The sequence below is a fragment of the Lissotriton helveticus genome, chromosome 7 (assembly GCF_964261635.1).
Source record: "Lissotriton helveticus chromosome 7, aLisHel1.1, whole genome shotgun sequence".
Lineage (NCBI taxonomy): Eukaryota > Metazoa > Chordata > Amphibia > Caudata > Salamandridae > Lissotriton > Lissotriton helveticus.
In genome coordinates, this window is record NC_136068.1 from 590,882,541 (window position 1) to 590,902,034 (window position 19,494).

A 19,494-nucleotide genomic window follows, 5' to 3' on the forward strand; every position below is an offset into this window, starting at 1 on the left:
AGCTAATTAAGTGGATTTCTCATGCTAAATCACTTATTATCAAGTGGTACTGCGAAACACAGGTTCAGGATCCCCACGGTTGTAGCACCAATATAGGAAAGTGGGGTGATATGTGGTGAGGAGGTTAGACCTCACCAAGTAATACTATCACAAAACCCCAAAGATGGTCCTTGGATTCACACTAATAAACCCTTGGCTCAGTCCTTGTAGAATGGCAAAGAGCCACTCTTTACTAGAGGAACATGTGTTAAGTATTTCAGAGTACCAACATGGACAAGTAATTGGCATGACTCGAGAGAAATCGGACACCAATGTATAAAAATAGAGAGTATTTTATTTTAATCTAGACACCAAAACAAATGGAATTGCATACACACAACTGGAGTTATATATTTTTGAAGCAATATGTAATTAGTGCAAAATAATACCTGAAAAATATAAAATTGCAGTCAATGGGGAAAACCACCAGTGACAATCGGTCACTTGCAGGTCGAGTTATATAAAACACTTAGAGGTTTAAGGTCATGCGGGCCCCTGGACCAGCCACGACAGTCAGATCACTTTTACCTAGTCTGTGAAGTCTGGGTGCAGAGCTGAACTGGCTGCCTGTGGTGCCGAATAGGAGGTGCGGGATGCTGGCTTTATCACTTACACGGTGCTGCAAGGAACAGAATGCAAAAATACAATAGATACACAGTTGCTGACGTTGAATGAAGGTTGCACAGTGTTTCCTGTAGATGTAGTGTTGAGTGAGTGTGGGGGCTAGTTGCCGGAGTAGTAACCAACAAGCCTTGCCAGCGGTAAGCATAGCAAAAAGTTACGGGAACTTCACTGGGTACTGGGGAGTGAGGTAGTGACCTGAAACTTCATGGCAGGTGAGACTACAACTCCCATAATGCTCCGGACCACCCGGATTTGAGCAATTCCATGGAAGTAATGCTAGGCAGCGATTCTTCGGATCCTGTGAGTGTTTTTACCTGCAGTTTGTAAGGGACGAGTGCCACTAGTCAAGAGGAGTCTGAGGGTGCTTCTGGCTTCCAAAGGGGTCCCTCTTTCAGGGAGTGCGAGTTTTAGGCAGGGACGAGTCTCGATCATTCAGTTCCAAGTCTGTTGGTCTAAAAATTGGATTGTTGTTCTGTAAAGTTTGGGAAGCACTAGTGTAACCAATTATCATTAAGCAACTGAGCTGGGCCCAGAATGAGCCCCCAATGGCAACCATGTACCTCTCCTCGACCTGGGCCTGACTTACACTCCCAGTGGTTACTGAGTTCAAACCACCGCTCTTAGCTTCAGCGCCTCGTTACGCATATAAGGAGCTAGCTTCACTATGCATGCATAATACATGTGAAGTAGCATTTAGGGACACCAGAACTAAAATGCATTATACTAACCTGGGTAGCGTGGTACTTAACAGGGCTGTAAAACCTGTAGTATTCATGGCAGTCTTGTGACCCGTCTCCAGGAGGCGCTGCTGTTTTCTTCTTAACGCCTGTTACCTGATGTCAGATTGCTTGCTGCCGGGCCCTGGGAAGGGGGCTCTTGTCTGTTCTACACTACACAATGAAAAGACACAATAAAGCCTGTGGCCACCTCTCTGTTTCTCTCATCCTTTCGCCCCCGCTCTCACTGCCCAACCCTCCCTATCCGTCTAAACATGACATTCTCTCGAGCTCCCTTCTTCTTACGTTTCTTCTTTTCTCTCTCTCTCTCTCTCTCTCTCTCTCTCTCTCTCTCTCTCTCTCTCTCCCTCCCTCCCTCCCTCCGATACCGGAAGCCTGTTTTACTCCTCTTACACTGTGGTTCCAGGGCGCTGTCTTTTACTAGAAAATGTGTCTCTCTATTATTTCCCATGATACATTTTCCACTGTTTCATTTACTTGCATTGTAAGAAATCTATAAATGCCTTGGACAGAATCCTGGAAACACAAAACAGATTTGGGCAGGGCAGCAGCAATGACTGTAACTGGACTAACGTGGACAAACCCTCTCTACACAGTGGTAGGCACCCAGCCTGTCACACAGAAAAGTAACCAGAACACCACAATGGTAGCTAGCACGCCACATCCTGGCAATGAATCAGATTTTTTGGGGTGAAAGCCATTTACGCACCCATAGATCTCTTCTTAACAGTTACTAAATTTGCTATGTTGCATTAATACACTTAAGAGACTCCTGATAGATTTTGCAATGCCGCATTTACACAATTAAGCGCCTTGATAAAGGATATCACCACTAAGCGCATCAGCTGTAACTGTGTTGTGTTCAAGAAAAGATGAACCATTCTGGAAGGCGGAAGGTGATTTGTGAGACCAACTTTGGGACTACTGACGTGAAGTCATCAGACATTTGAACCAACTAAAGACTGAAGAAAGAGAGAAACTTGTAGTAACTTGGGTCCAGACTGAAGGTAGCTTTTAAGTAGATTTATTAGGACAAGTTATACATATACAAAAACCCCACCAGGAGCGTCTGGCTAGGTGCTCAGCCCAAGACCAACTGTGATGAATTCAATTATAACATTCTAAATGACATCACATTTACTGAATTCCATTGGTAGAGTCAAGGAAGAGATGTGAGCATACTTACTTAGATATTACATATCCTCCTTTCTCAAAAGAACACAAAGAAAGAAACTTAGATAAGAAAATAATACACCACAGAAAAGCATAAGTGTGAGCAGAACCAGAATAAAAGACGTTCAAAAGGGAAGTAAAGAGAATTGAAGATCCAGTAATAAAAGTAAAGACAATATAAGAGAGATGAGGAAGTAAACTAAATACTAACAGAGATCCCATATTAAATCCCATAATAGACATATTACTCATCCTCCTCTCTAAACACAGAAAAAGAAAGAAAAGTTAAAGAATAGGCAGGAAAACCATCAATGGCAGTTCAATTCATACCTACTGGCCAGGTAAGTTAGAAAAGGACAGCACAGATCAGGGGAAAACGAATAGACAGTGAGGGAAAAGAATAACTTCTCTAAACTCTCACTATCATTTAAGAAGAAAATTAATTATAAGAAAAATTCAAACTGGGCTAAAGTGGAAAATCTTAATTAATTATTAAGGACAAAATAGCCCAGAGTAAACTGACCCATGGATCAAGGTAATAAAAACCATGTACCCACAAAGGGTAAAACAACTAACATGGGCAATCTCCGGAGAGATACTGACATGCGTAAAGTTAGTAACAATCCAAACTCACACTAAATACCAAGAGGAGAAAAAGAATAAAGATGGTAGTGAGAGTAACTTAACTTTACAACATGGATAAATATAGTGCACTGAACTAATGGGACGACACCCAACTAATATCTTTTAACAGAAATGTGCAAACAGTGTACTAACATACAGGACTATAATCCTGTGAGACACCACGGTTCGTGGTACTGATTTTGCATCGTGAAAAAGAAGCAGAGAAAACAGTGCGCTAAAAAAAATCACCTGTAAATTCTGTATACAGAAATAGTATGAGGTAAGTGTTGATTGGGCTAGAACCCAAATTTGAACGAGTGAAATTCATGACTTCTCTTATGAAAGAGAAATAAAAAAAAAAATTCCAAACCTTATGTTAAGGTATAAATGTAGTTCCAATATTGTATACTGAGGTCATTAAATAAGTGAGATAATCTATATATACCGTAAACTAACAAGAAAAGGACCACATTGTGAAAAAGCTTGTTGAAACGACTGAGACCTAAATATTGTGCACTGTGAACGAAAGGTAATATGCTCTGTATGAGTGTCGCAAATCGTTAGAATAAAGTACATGTTAATAATTAAACTAAGGTAATTGGTGTGCCTATTACCGCGAAGGTTGACAGGTAAGGTGTGAAATTACCTTCATGATATTGAAACAAATGTCTTTCAAAATTATCATATCTTACAGTAGACATCCTGTATACGAAATAAATAATACTGTAAAATGAATAAAAACTACTGTAAATAATCAATAACTCCAGCCGCCGGTGAGCGACCTCTCACCCGGGGTCACTGCGTACCGCTTCCTGCAGATGCTGCCGAGTATTTGTAGTAATTGTTGAATTTTGCTTGAAAATAACCATGTCAGTACGTTTGTGAGGAAATTATCATCCATGTTGTTGCTCAACTGTTTGATCAAATAGTTCATTGGACTGCACTTAATGAGAGGCAGGCACCGTTATGGCAGCTAGCAACAAATCTAAGATGGCCGCTGCGTCGGGCGTGATGACGTGAAGAGAGGGTTTTGATCACCAACACTCCCGGAGGACTCAGTGACGTAATCAGTCACAATCTGAAACAGCAGGTGAAGGATGGCTTCACACGGAAAATTCAACCGTCACTAGGTAAGAGGGAGTCTTAATCTCCATAGCGTCCAACTCATATGGGACTAATGTTATCACATAGAGGAAAGTTTACTGTCAAGCCGGCTTTTGGAGATCGAGTGATAACGAGTGAAATGTATTTCAAGCTGGCACTTGGAGATCGGGTGAAAATGAGTGAAATATACGTATTTGATGTGAAGACTGCAAGTGGATACTAAATTGGAAAACTAAACGTCACACAGCGTTTCTCTTTTTTTTCTCTGGGGCAATTATTTTCAAAAGACCACATTACTTCACTTGCTTTAAAATTACTGAAAATTCGAGTGCATTGAACACGCCCATCCAACTGTGATGAATTCAATTATAACATTCTAAATGACATCACATTTACTGAATTCCATTGGTAGAGTCAAGGAAGAGATGTGAGCATACTTACTTAGATATTACAAAACTATAACTGCATTATCATTTTTTCGATAATATGTTTTCTTGTTTGCCTCCAGCTACTAAGTCGACTAAAGTTCGGTAGGGAGATGGAGTGAGGGAGAAGGCGGTGAAGTGGTTTAGGGAACAAGAATGGCCTTTGCTTAGATAGTGCCCAATGCGAAAGAAAATTTTACACCCTTCCTGATCCGCTGAGACAAATTGGAGATGAGAGACCAGAGGAGGTATGAGGGGTACAGCGTGAAGAAGAGCGGAAAATGAGGGGTGGTAAGGGAAGGTAGGAAAAAGATCTGTGGAGAAGTCAGAAGATCATGAACAGGCGCTAGATGTCTGGACTTAAAAATAATGATTTAAAGCAATTCGGTAGGTGAGCTGAAAGCGCCCCCCCTAAAACAAGATGCCCTGGGCTTGCGCCCAACTCGCCTATGCAAAAAGCCTGCCCTGTTCTGGAATGCGAGGGACACAGGAGAGCTAAGGCGGTTATAGTGAATAGATTTTAAGTAGTGATTTTTTAGTGCTTTACAGTATTGTAGAAGGTCGTTAGAGCATCTTAGACCAACTGAAAGTGAGGCCCAAATAGAGGGGGCAGCAGCTCCAGAGAGAGATTGTTTGACAGACTTGTAAAATTTCAACTTTTTGTCGCCTCACGTGTCAATGTTCCTTTCGTTCTTGTTTCCCTGGAGCATTTTAGATCGTTCTGAGGTTTTCGAGGTGTTGATTGAGTATGGGCTTCAATGTGATACATGCCATCTTGAATTGTATCCTGACTTCGAGTGGAAGCCGCCGCTGGTCCTTTAGCACTTGAGAACATGTGGAAGGTGATCAAACTTTCTGGTTCTGAAAATCATACTTGCTGGAGAATGGCGATCACAGGAGCTAAAGAGATGCAGGGGATGTTGCAAGAACTGAGTTGTCATAGTCAACACTCACAATTATAGCCTATACTGCTGTGCTAAAGTCCTTAACAAGCATTAGAACATTGGAATGTTGAGCGCTCTATTGAAGACAATAGAGTACTCCAGACTTCTAATGGCTGATAGAAGTCAGAGCATCAACATTCCAATGTTTGTTCACAGTTGTTGCTGTGAACTAACGCCTCACGGAGTCCGAGGGGATTTCCAAACCCCTCAGGCTCTGTGAGGCCTTTGATTTACAAATTAGACATTGGAGTGGGCCTTTAATGGCAGGTAGAGCCCGCTACGGTGGGCTCTAAGGCTATAATCGAGGTTTGAGCTTCTTTAATGAGGTCAGGGATGCTCACCTTTAGGTGAAGCAGTGTGAGCAGTTTGCGAATTCATTGATTGATTGGTGTCGATCCATATACCAAGTGATTTTACGTCTGCTACAAGGACAGGGGTGGAACCATCTCAGTGAAGCGCAAATAGTGATACCTGATTGAACTTGGTTTTGAGGGGTGTAGTAATAGCATGTTCCTTTAATTGGAATGTTATATATGTAATTGGAATGTTTGGGTGCTGGGCAACAGTAACTGGTGGATCTTGTGTCATTCTTGATGTACCTTTACTGGAGCTGCATGCATTTCTTCTCTATTTTGATTAAATACTTGTTCCTGCCTACAACTACTCTCTGTTTCCTGTTTCCACGTCTTATTGAGGACACTACAATTTTTGGCGACATGGATGGCGACATGAATGACTAAAAGACCTATTTTGGATGAAATTTTCGTTGGGACTTTAGTGTGGCTTTTCTATTTTTAATCATCTTGTGGATTCATTTAATCATAATTGTGGAAATTCGATTTAAAAGGAGACTAGCAAGACGGACTACATGATTTTGGGAGCTTTTGCACTGCTTGGGAGCTTTTGCGCTGCTCACTTTAATTTCGCTTCTACAGAAAAGGAGTCTTTGGGTAGCTGAAGCACGAAAGGTCACGAGTTACCCTGAGGGAGCACCTGAAGCAAGCGAGTGTTTGAACTTCGCCGGGATTGCTGGATTTTCAAATTAAATCAATTCGGCAAAAGGTGTTTACCTTTGAAATCCTGGGCATCGTTGACATCCTCGAGCCACGCAGCACCGGGATTCTACTTTGGAATGCCTTCTGGAGCATCGGAACGTCGTCTACTGTTTGGATCGTCAGATGTTTTGCGGAGGAAGACGTCTTCACGCATAGAGGGTGACGTCATCGCACAGTTTTGACGGCGGTGGCCATCTTTGAAGGTTGTTATATCGGATCTCCGTGGCAACGTCAACGCATAGCGTGTGACGTTATCGCGCACGTCTGAAATCATCAGTTTTGACGGTGGCGGCCATCTTTGCAAGTGCAAATTTTCGATTACATTAATACTCAGGAGAACAGTCTCAGTTTAAGGTACTTTTAATACAGCAGTTGGATGTGGGGAACATTACTGGAAGAAAAGGAAGGATTCTCTTGTTTTTCGTGTCATGGGTTTTATTTACTGTTTCTTTGTGAAGTACTTTGCGCTGGTGCGCACAACCTTCAAGCAGGAAAGTGCTCACCGCTGGTGCGCACTGCATTCAAGTTACAATTTTCTCTGGTAGTGCTGATGTGCTGGTATGCTGAAAGTTAATGTCCAAAGAAATGTGTTTTTTATTATATCTTTATTAACTTGGCTCACAACACATTCTGCATTACATAGTTAACACTCCAAAAAATGACATACTAAAACTCTAACATAAAAAGAGAAGAAATGCAAAAGAAGGATGTTACCACAAGGGAGTATATGTGGTACACAATGAATGATGTGTAGTCCAGTTGTAGTATAAGATCCCTCTTTATTTGACAGGTAGGTAGGTGGCAGATTACAGGATAGTAAAATACAAGTATAAAACCCCACCAGGAGAGAGCTTCCAGCTCCTAGAGTCAGACACTTAACATTCCATGATGTCACAGGACATTCTGATGCAGTGGTAGAGAGGGAAAATACATAGAACTATTTACCACAGTATACATGCAGCAGAGGTTTCATGAGGTTTAGGAAGTTCTTGAGGTGTTAGTTTATTTACTAATTCATCATTCACGTGGTGGTTATTTGAGTGTGACGTTGTGGTTATTTGAGTGTCTTAATTTCATGAGGTGTTTTAATTTCAAGAAGTATGAGTGTCTTAATTTCATGAGGTGTTTTAATTTCAAGAGGGATTAGTTTATTTACTGACGTTTCATTCACGAAGTGGTTATATTTGCTGGTTCATCATTCACGAAGTGGTTTTATTCACTAACTTATCTTTCACGTAGTGGTTAGTTGAGTGTTTGATTTGAGTGTTTTTTTTTAATCTTATCTGGTGTGTGAATTTTTGAGTATGTCTTTGGTAGCCGGGAGATCAGGTACTGGGGACAAGGATTCGTTGGGTGTACGTTTGACTTCAAATTTACAAATCAATTCCCCCAAAGAATTTCTAGCTATTCCTGGAGAACCGTTGATTGCTTGGTTGGATTGGAAGGCTTATTTTTTTAACTATATAGCGAATTTAGAGGACTTGAATGGTACGTTCTCGCCGGAAAGGAAGAAGAGGATGTTGTTATATTTGCTTGGTCCGGAGGGTTTGCGTATTTTTTTAGGATATGCACTCACATAAAAGTGTGAAAGGTGTTTCTGATGTTTTTGAATGTGCTTTGATGGATTTGGATGATCATTTCTCTCCCTCAGTATCGATTGCTGTGACTAGGCATGCATTTTCCATAGGAAACAAGGGAAAAATGAGACAGTAGAAGAATTTGTTTCGGCTTTAAAAAAGTTAGCAAGGAAATGTGAGTTTGCTCAGTTACATGATGACCTTATACGTGACCAGGTAGTGATGTATACTAAGAATAAGATATTACCGGATAAAATGTGGGTAGAGGGAGACAAGTGTCTTAAAGAAATAGTGGCTTTGGTTAAAAAGGCGGAACTGTCTGACCGATGTGCAAAAGTCACTTTGTCACAGGATAACAAGGTGGAGGAGGAAGTAGTGGCCAAGGTAATTGAGAAGAAAGCAGGGTATAAAGATAAATTGGAGGGAGGAAATGGTGATTTTCGTGATAGGAAGGAGTGGGAGGGTAGTGAAAGGAAGAAATTTAGTGAGGGTAGTGAAAGGGAGAAATTTAGTGATGTGGTGTGTTTTAGGTGTGGGAGTTACTCACATGCCGCTTCTTTTGAGAGATGCCCTGCTAAGCATGCAAAGTGTATAGAGTGCGGATTGGTGGGTCATTTCTCAAGGGTTTGCAACAGGAAAAATAAGAAATTTTCAAAGAAAAAAGTTACTTATATTCAATATCAAGATGATTCATCTGTTTCTGAGTCTGATGATAGTGATGTTCAAGTTAATTGTGTTCGGAACATTGAGATTTGATTATTAATGATCAAATGTTGATGACATATTTATTGATGATTTTTTTTTTTCTCTTGCATTTTGGAAAAGGGGGATGGTTGTGGGTGAGTTCACATGTTTCTGCTCTGTTTACTTAGGAAGACGCGGAATTTACTAAATTAATTTCAGTATGCAAATTGTTGGGTTCAGAGTGTTATGAATTCATTATAGTTTGTTAATGATTTTTATGTTGATTTTTATTTTGGTTTTTTTATGTTCTTTTTGTTTCTTTTGTTAAGAAGGAGGATGTGTAGTAATGGCATGTTCCTTTAATTGGAATGTTATATATGTAATTGGAATGTTTGGGTGCTGGGCAACAGTAACTGGTGGATCTTGTGTCATTCTTGATGTACCTTTACTGGAGCTGCATGCATTTCTTCTCTATCTTGATTAAATACTTGTTCCTGCCTACAACTACTCTCTATTTCCTGTTTCCACGTCTTATTGAGGACACTACAAGGGGTCATCTAATTAGAATCACTGGTAACATTACTAGACATCCATTTTGTTATGTTTGCTAGGCATTTATTTAGAATATGGATGTTCTGTATGGATGTTACTTTGAGGTGTAATTCAGCAACATTTCCATATTGATGACTCAGTAAACCTACTTCCTCAATTCTTCCTACTCCGAATCTGAATAAGGGATCTACCAAATCCACAGGAGTTGCTAGCTGCAGTAGAGACATACACATTGAAATTTGCCCACTCTGGAGATTCTGTAAAATAAGATCGTAGCCCCCCCCCCCAAAAAAGATGTTTGGTCTTTGGGTGGTACAGAGCCTTCTGGGAAAATAGGTTCTCTACATCAAGCCCATCGACTGTGCTCAGTGATCCAACATGAGGCTGGTGGTGATTTGATGCCTTTGGTCCTTCCTGTTGCAGTCGGCACCTGTGGTTCTCTTTTCCAGGTATCACTGCGTAAAAAGAATATGGCGGAGAGGCTCTCTCTTCACCTTTCTTTGCTTAGTATTAAATTGAATGTAGAGAAATACCACAGGGTCTGCCATGAGTCTGGAATGTCGGGAGTCCCCTCTGGTGCCTGTGAAAAGAGTACGGATCCCACATCAATGGTTATGAGTAGATATAGCCAGGCCTTCAAATACGCCTACTACCTCAGGAAATATACTTGTGATGGATCAAGCCACGAAGACCAGAACCAGTAGCTATCTAGAGCTAAAACCAAAAACATTTCCCATTCCACGTTAGACTTCCCAAGGAGTTTGTTTCTGACTAGGAAGGCAACATTATCCTGGTGTACATAAGAGCTTGGGTCAAACTAATCTGGAATGACAAGCAAGATCTCCATGTCTTTCAACTCACAGAATAATGGGTTTATTGAAAGGTTCAACAAGACATTATAGCTAACAAATGATATCTTAAAACAGTGCATGGATAGGAAGTAGACTATCCCCTGATGCACGTTTGTTTACAAGTATTCAAATGTAGCCACAGAATGAAGTTGGGCTCATCACACACGATGGACCTAATTGCAGAGACGTCAGTCTGTAATTTGAACAGCAGACACATCTGTTCAGCTCTGAATAGCCCAACGGATCTTTCAAGGGGTGGGTCCTGCCATGTCCCAGATCCGGCAGTAGCTAAAAAAACAGATTTTGAAGCCGGAACCAGGCAATATATTCATACCCTTAACTTTACAGGCAAAAACAGTGGTCCATTTCTCAACAATGACTGTAGAAACCCTTAAGGTTATCCATGTCAGCGATTCAGCCACTGAATTCATTTTACTCGTTTTACTTCACCTTGTATTCCCTTAGAGTATCTGCTTTTTCCAGATGTCGAGCTTCAGAAGTTTTTTTTTCATAAAACATATGACACTTGTATAGTGCATCAACACAAGACCTGTCCCTATATTATGTAGATACAATTGTATCCCATAAATCTTAGCAGATCCCCTTCTTAGGGTGTCAATAAGCCGTGAGTGAATCTTGCCCTACTGCTTAATTATGCCCTTGTGGTCATGAGTTTCAACTTAAAAATGGTGTCTAAAACTGTGTGTGGCACCAAAGACAACAACACACCCTCACCGCACCTTCTAAAGAAAAGAATTTCAAAAAAAGGGGGAGGGGGAGTTGGCAGTGCCTCACGGGAGCAACACCCGCGGAGGAATAAACAGACTGGTACTCGTCTGTGTCCTCACGTTATCATCATCAGCAACTGCCAACTGTAACAAAGAAAAGGATAACAAACGGTGCAGACAACATAAACCGAAAATGTGCTCTGTGTCAGTGACCCAATGAGGTGCGACCACTCTGATCTAAAAGTGTGAATCCACCACCGTTTAAAAAGAGCAGAGCTCCACTAGCTAAATTACTTTTATTCAGTGCTATGTGCTCGCTCTATTAAAACCGAACCAACTTGTTTCATTGCCGTAATAGATTTGTCGGTAATTTCGTCAGGGTTTTGGGTCTTCGCGTTCTCTGCACGTCAATTCTTCATTTATTGTACCTGTAGTTGTATATAAAATAGTGCCACTCACACACATGGTCTACGTTACACTAATCTCTTGGTTGTGGCCTCTGCAGAAACCACTTTTTCTATTCAATAAAATGCACTGGTTACATTATGAATCTATTTACCAGGTAGCAACTAGATGCTTATTTACCAGCGCCCCCGTAGAAGAATCACCCAGCCCGGTGCCTGTAGCCTTGTTGTAGGTACCGGACAACTGCCCTCGGCCAGTGCTGTAGTCAAAAAAGGAAATAGTATTTAAACATCGTTAAGCGTGCAGTTCACTCAGAGAGACACCCAAATGTTTGTCAGTGCTTTGTGAAGCACAGAACTTAACCGCATGCGTGCGGTAGGATTTCCGCCCGTACGCTGGGATTTACGGATTCGCACTTTACATGACGAGCTGGGCTCGTCATGAGCGTGCGAGGAGGCTACCTCATGACGAGCCCAGCTCGTCATGAGCGTCGAAGGGGTTAAGCTGACACCGTTAAGTACGGAGACCATCCCCCTTGGATAGGATTTACAATTCTTTAGCCATATCCGTTTTAAAGTCCCTCCCCTACCTTTCTCATCCCATTTTAAGCATTGGGGAAATCAATCCACGTCCTGAGGTGGCCCCACGAATAGAAGAAACGGGGGTCTCAGAAAACCCTAGATATCACCCTGTTGTCGGATACACTCAGCGCTTTAAATGGGCTGGAACTCACCGGTACTTAGTACCGGCACTTGTAAATGTTCTGCACTTGAGTACCAGAACTTCTCCTTGTCCAAAGAGAGTAACAGTACTCATGGGCAGTAAGTCAAGCTCTGAAATTTGGCATGTAGAAAACAAAAGCGGGATGGAGCTGGCGAATTGGTCTATTTTATGAAGCACTCTGATAATCGAGTGTTAATCTACCCTTTCAAGGTGCTAATTGAGCAGTGGCCATTATGCATTTATTCAGAGCTTGCAGGGAGTTTGGGAGGGGCCCGAGTCACACTGTTATGATTGACACAGGGCAATTCACATGAGTGTGAGCAGGCCTTTCTAACAGCCATGTCTCTCGATTCGGAGTGAAATCTATGAGAAGGCTTCCTGCTGGCATAGCAGAGCAGGGCAGCACTTGTTTGTGATAGTGACGCAGAAGCAGAGTGGGTAGGAATCAAAGGTTAATAATGTTGATGTCAGCAAGCGTAAGTTTTTCTAAAACACATGTACTGAGTGTCCTGTCTGCGCGCACCAGTGCTTCTATGTCACTGCGGGTGTGTCTTGCATGAGTGAGTGTTGTCTGCAGGGACCAGCACCAGATATATCGTTGCAAGCCTTGCATTACCACACTCTGCCCTTAAAGCGCACACAAAAGGGTTTACTTGGAGCAAATGCTAAGCCACTTTTTTTTCTCCAGTGCAGATCTGCTTTTACAGTGTTTCAACACGATTTTGTTTTGGTTTTTAGAGGCTGTTTTCCCTTGGGTAAAATGCAGGGGCTCTGGGAAGGGAAGAGGTGGGAAAACCAACAAATTATCAAGGGCCCTGTCAGAGCCGAACCACGAAATCTGGCTTGGCCTTAAAAGCCTGTGCAGAAGTTGAGCCTTTAACACATTACCATTGAAATAAAAGTGTATTTTGTATCCTGTGAAAGCATTTCACCTTGGTGCATAAGCTTATATCACAGCATTGAGAGGAGTTTGTGATCCCATTGTGACAACACAGCCATTAGTTAACTAGGAAGCAAGGCGATTTTCATGTGTACGAATATATATGGCCAATTTTCTTTTCATGAATGAAGCAACATTATAATTGTATTGAATATAACACAAGATGTGATTGTACAGCACACATCCGGAACTCGTGCATTTGAATATACTATCATATGTGCTAACGAAAAAAATGGAGGCTTGGTGAGATAAAATATTTGTCTGGGATCACACAGTTTGGTCATGTGGGGAAGCCGGGATTGATCCCAGAATTTCTGCTTTCACTTTGTGCAATTCAGCCTTTACGAGGCTATCTCTTTCTTTCTCTCCTGTATTACAATAAAGGTCACTATTTTGTCTTTATTCTACGCACATGAGATTAGAGTTTAGTTGGCAGGCAGATGCAACCTCAAATTCAGTTCATTTTGGGGTTGAGGGTGCAAGACGACCTGGAACTGAGCCAGAGCCAGGCATCCTGGCTCGAGCTTTCAGCAGCTTGCCCACCTCCAGAAAGAGGGAATCACAATTCAGAGCAGGTAAGTGTGAGAAGTTAGTCTGGCATATGATTTCCACTATTCTAGTGGGCACCTTGCACCAGTCTAAACGACCCTTATTGATGGTGGTTGTAAAGTCAACCTTATAGACAAGCTATCCTAGTGGTAGCATGGACCAGCAGTCTTAGGCTAAAACTTCAGAGAGCATGTAAAGCAAGCTGTTTTACCAAATTTAAATCCCTTGAGTACCAAATGAAAGGACACCACACAAGGTATATATCAAATATATATGTATTTATTTCTAACACAACCCCTCTGAACTCTTTATGAGGTCAGAGATTGAAATACATCACAAGTTACTCATTAAGCATACTATAAGTTGCACAAATACAGTTCTGCCCTAGGGGCCTCACAAACCATATACTAAGTAAGTGGTATAAGAACCACTTCAGGAATAGTGAATAGGCCTAGGGCCTAGGGAATCGCTGGGGCTACACTAGACAAACAAAGGTTAGGAAGTAGGAGACCCACAGGAGACGTGTGCAGTGTCTAAAAACAGTCGCGAGTTACCATTGACTTATAATGGAGACCGAAGAAGTTACAAAGTTACTGATTAAGGACACTTCCGGATGGACTACAGTAAAACCCCTTTAAACTAGGCACTTTGAGAGTTAACACCCACGGGAGCACCCGAGTACTCGAGTTACCTCACCCAGGGAAGCCGGGTGCATAGGTGTCTTTTCGTGTCGGGTTTCGTCGATGTTTTCAATGGAGATCTGCAAAGAAGTGCTGCAGGCGACCAGAGGAAAAGTGTCCGGGTGGATCCAAGGGTGAATCGGAGATGAGAAGAACCTGTAAGCAGAGAGGACCTAGTCTGGGTCACTAGCCAGTGACCAGCAAGGAACCAGGAAGGAACCAGGCGATGTCGAGTTGATTCAGGTGAAGAGGTGAAGCTTGTCCCTGCAGCCACGAGGACCAGTAGGTGTCAACGACGACCAGGAGCTGGATTCCAACTGTCCCACAAAGAATCTAGTTGACTGGGGTGTCGGTATCTGGACTGGACCCAACAAGCCTTGGAAACCACAATCCACGCAGGAAGTAAAGATTGGCTTTGAGTCAGACCAGCAAGGTCTGGGGAGCTTCTGCTTTGGAGAGAAGCTGGAGCAACCAGTTCAGCGGTGTAAATTCAAAAAGAAGTCTTTAGGGGGCTAACTAGCCAACGGGCTAGCACCTGGGAAGACGAGTCAAGCTGAAATGCAGGAGCAGGCCCCACACGGCACTCGTGGAGTGTGGAGGGCTGAGCTTTGATGCAAATGGCGCTCGGGTCTGGGGCTTCTCAAACCCTAATGCACAACTGCAAGGGTGCCTCGGTAGGTGCACTGTTAGCAAAATGCAGGATGTCCAGGGTGTCCGGTCCCTCGTCTCCCGTGTCCGCCACGGGTCTCAGCTTTGCTATGGGTGTGGATCGGAGTCGGAGAAGTCTGGAAGTTCAGTTCCTGAGTTGCTGACTCTTCGGGTTCCAGCAGGAGCGTCGACAAAGCAAACCAGCAAGTTACTGGTGGTGCCTGTTTGCACAGGGTGGTCACTCCTTGACCACAAGGGAGATGTCTTCAGTCTTCTAGTTTCATTTCAGAGTTTCAGTCCAGGATAATCTAAAGTCTCTAGACACAGCTCCTATCTTTATACTGATTTTAGGGGCTGGATTACCTGCTAGGTCTCTCCTATGGTTGGACCTGAGAAGGGGGTGGTTTTCCTTTGTCCAGTGTCACGCCAGAGTGGGGCTGGAGTGCCCAAGCAACTGGTTTGAACCAGGCTACGCATGGAGCACCTTGTGTGCCCCAGGCAGTGTCTGGAAAAGCATCTTTCCATTCAACCCACCCTGCCCCAATACACTACAGGCTGTCTGGGGAGGTGCTAGCACCTCCCTCGACAGGACACCTATTGTCCAAGACTCCCTTGCTGGAGTTTCCCCCAGCTGCAGGAGGTCAGACTCATGTCTGTGGCAGCAGCATCCATTTGGGACAAGAGGGATAACCATTGTTAAAAGTTTCCCAAAAATGTTAAGGAAACTATCTTGCGCAAGTCATATGTGATTTAGGTGTTGCACCATGAGAACCCCACTTTAATAATGAATGTACCATTTTGTACATATAAGGGGAAAGGAATACTCAAGATATAAAGGAACTGCTTTAGTATCATTATACACATCTGCACACCAATTAAATCTCAATTAAATTAAATCTGTGTCCCTGGTCGGGTCTCATAGCACTGCCCGTAGCCCTGCCCCAGTGGCCCCGCCCCCAAGCCCCACCCCCTAGTCCACATCTCACTTTGGAGAGTACCTGCATTTATTTTTTCTCATTTAAAGCACTGGATATAGTGACCCCCCTGCACAGTCTTCAAGGGGTGGTGTCTTCATTTCAAATGCAGGTCAGGGTTCCTTCTGCACAGTGAAAGGTGAATTCGTGCATTTAACCAACTGGTTCGCATTTTACTAATGCACTGTCTCAAGGGCAGGTAAGAGTTTGCTGTGCTGTGTTAGGGATAGTATATTTACTATAACAAAGCACAGTGTCCTGCACCAGGCGCACCCAGTTAAAGATGATTCACAGGTCAGGCCAGGCTAATCCTTCCTATTTGTAAAACAGGCCCAGGTGTTCAATCTTACCTTTCCCACCACTTGCAGGGCATCACTTCCAGAAGCACCCTGCTTCTTGCCATCACACCTAGAATGTGGCCTTGCACAGGGTTTTCATTGCTGCTCCAAAAATTGTGCCTCTGTCTATTCACTGCAAAAAGAACAATTGATGAACAGAATGCAGAACAATGTCATACATTCACCCCAGTACAGAGATCTGGGCCTAAATCCATAGTTTTTTTGCTCATCATGCCATTCCAGTTTGAAGTCAGCCATATGCAAATCAGTCTTGACCCTGTGCCCCATGGGAACAGTCCAGCCCGAACTGCCAAGACAGGCCCTCCCTGGACTGGAAACAAGCATCCTAGGACCGGTTTCGGGCTTTCAGCCCTCATCAGCCAGCATAGCTTGATTCCAGTGGCATGGAGAGGACCGGACTCACGTCTGAGCATACCCGTCCCACTCGGGGTGACAAATGCAAAAACAACAGTTGATGGACAGAATGCAGAACAATGTCATACATTCACCCTAGTACAGAGATCAGGGTCTAAATCCATCGTTTTTTGTTCACCTTGCCATTCCAGTTTGAACCCAGCCATATGCAAATCAGTCTTGACCCTGTGCACCCTGTGCCTCAACAGGAAGCACTTACAGATATAAATAAAGCAGGTGCCCGAGTTGAAGCTCAAATTCAGTAATGTTTTAATCAGCCCAAAACATTAGTGAGCACGGTCTAGGCTGGGCAAGTGTTCTTTAACCCCATATCTGCAGTCGAAAATTAGCTGTAATACTCGAGGGAGATCTTTGAATCCATGAGTTTCTCGAGCGCAATCCCCGTGTAGTTCCTGTGACCAGGAGGCTGCTTTCTCCTCACCTGCTGACCTGCTCGCTTTCTGACCCTTTATACATAAGAGGCATGTTGACACGCATAGAAGCCTCGCACCACACACTAGCGGTATCAAAAGTCTTCCAGCCCGTTCCCAACTATGATGGACAGCTCACTCAAGAGACCTCGGTGCCTTTTGGCGCGGTGGCAAAGTTACAGGCACACATGGTCAGTGGAGACAAATCTTCTGACCCTTTTCGCAACTGCAGTGTAGGAAAAGAACTATACATTTACCCAACGAGGTAGCACTTACTGATTAGCCAGTAGAAAGTACTTTAGTTGAGTATATGGAAATCGCAAAAAAATCCGCGAGTTCATGGACTTTTTTGCGATTTCGCGCGAATTCGCGGACCGCACATCTGCAAAATTCACCCATACGGTTTCGGGCTTTCAGCCCTCATCAGCCAGGATAGCTTGATTCCAGTGGCATGGAGAGCACGGGACTCATGTCTGAGCATACCCGTCCCACTCGGGGTGATGAATGCAAAAACAACACTTGATGGACAGAATGCAGAACAATGTCATACATTAACCCCAGTACAAAGATCTGGGCCTAAATCCGTCGTTTTTTTGCTAACCATGCCATTCCAGTTTGAATCCAGCCATATTCAAATCAGTCTTGACCCTGTGCCCAATGGGAACAGTCCAGCCCAAACTGCCAGGCCAGGTCCTCCTTGGACTGGAAACAAGCATCCTGGGTGTGAAAGTAGAATTTATTCAGTATTCCAGCCATCATTTGTTTGCATAGCACTTTTCACCCTAAGTGGGATGGGTATGCCCAGACGTGGGTCCCTTGCTCACTGTGCCACTTTATTCAAGCTAGCCTGGCTGATGAAGGGTAATACCCAGAAACCGTTACAGGATGCTTGTTTCCGTTCCAGGGAGGACCTGGCTTGGCAGTTTGGTCTGGACTGTTCCCATGAGGAACTGTAGTGTGGTTTATGGGCCTCTTTCTGCATGCATGTTAAGTTAGCATGGCTTATTAGGAGTTTAAAAGCCATTTTTCCTTTTGCTGCTTTTTTGCACACGACACTGCTTAGCTATTTTTGTAGAGTTAGCTTTCACGAAGGTCTATACATGACAAAAGGTTTGTTGTTCGACATCTCTAGACATACATCGTGTCCCCAGTCTGTACAGTGGGTGCTGAGCCACCAAGATTATCATAATGTGCAAGCCTGTTTATCGGCGTGTCCGTGTAACACATTCTAGACACAACAATTTGGCAGCTGCAAGCCGAGTAGGATTCTGGTGCCTTTATCATAGCACACTTGCCAGAATTGAACACACTTGGAGGATTCCAGGCATGCATATAGACTTACCGATCCTGATGTAATTTACACTTACTGAGCGGACAGGTAAATGGGGTCCCCCTCAGAAAGCTCAACATAGTTCCTAGATAGGGAGGGTGCTTCAAATAGGCGCTTTTATCATCTGTTTGCACTATCATTGTAATATGATTCCTTCTTTTGTATTTTATGGAATTGTAACCACGCTGACCGTATTATTCTTAATCATATGTATGCTTATGTTGATTAAAATACTGCGCTTGAGATCACGTCGTTAAAATAAACATTTTAACCTTACTGTGTCTCTATTTTACTCCTGTTGTGGACTGGTATGAACGACGTATAACAAAAGAGTGTTCTCACTTCCCACCATTCCTGAGATGGTCCTAAGTCGCATGTTCTAGGTTGTCTAATCATTGGTTTCTTTGCTATAGGACCAAGAGCTAATGTGACACTGATTGCTAGTCTGGTAGGGGATTTTGGGTACTAAGGTGAGTTTTGGCACACCCTAATTCACTGAGGTCTTAAATCCATATGCACAGTTCTGTGTCTGAGCAGAATCCCTGTAACATGGCGCCGCCAACGAGTGTGGTCTTATTGTGAGACACTTGAGTAGTGCTTATATCAGTCTACGACCCCCTCACTATCATTTCTGGTTGACGGTAGTGACAGATAAAAAACCTACCTATATTTACGTAGGTTGTTTCAAGCTTGAGACTTCTCAAAGGTTTCCTCTTTGAATTACTACCCAGTTGTGCGTTATAGTATTGTATTGTATTGTACTTCTCTATTACTGTTTCGATATGGCTGCGGTTGATATCCCGGCACACAGTCGTGTAGCTGTGCGTAATCATTTGCAGGAAAACCTCGTTTCTCTGGAGGGACAAGCAGTGCGTTTGGTAGTCTCTGCTGACGTGGCCTACCCATTTGAGTTGTATTACTCATTGGTGACATTTATCGCGGTAG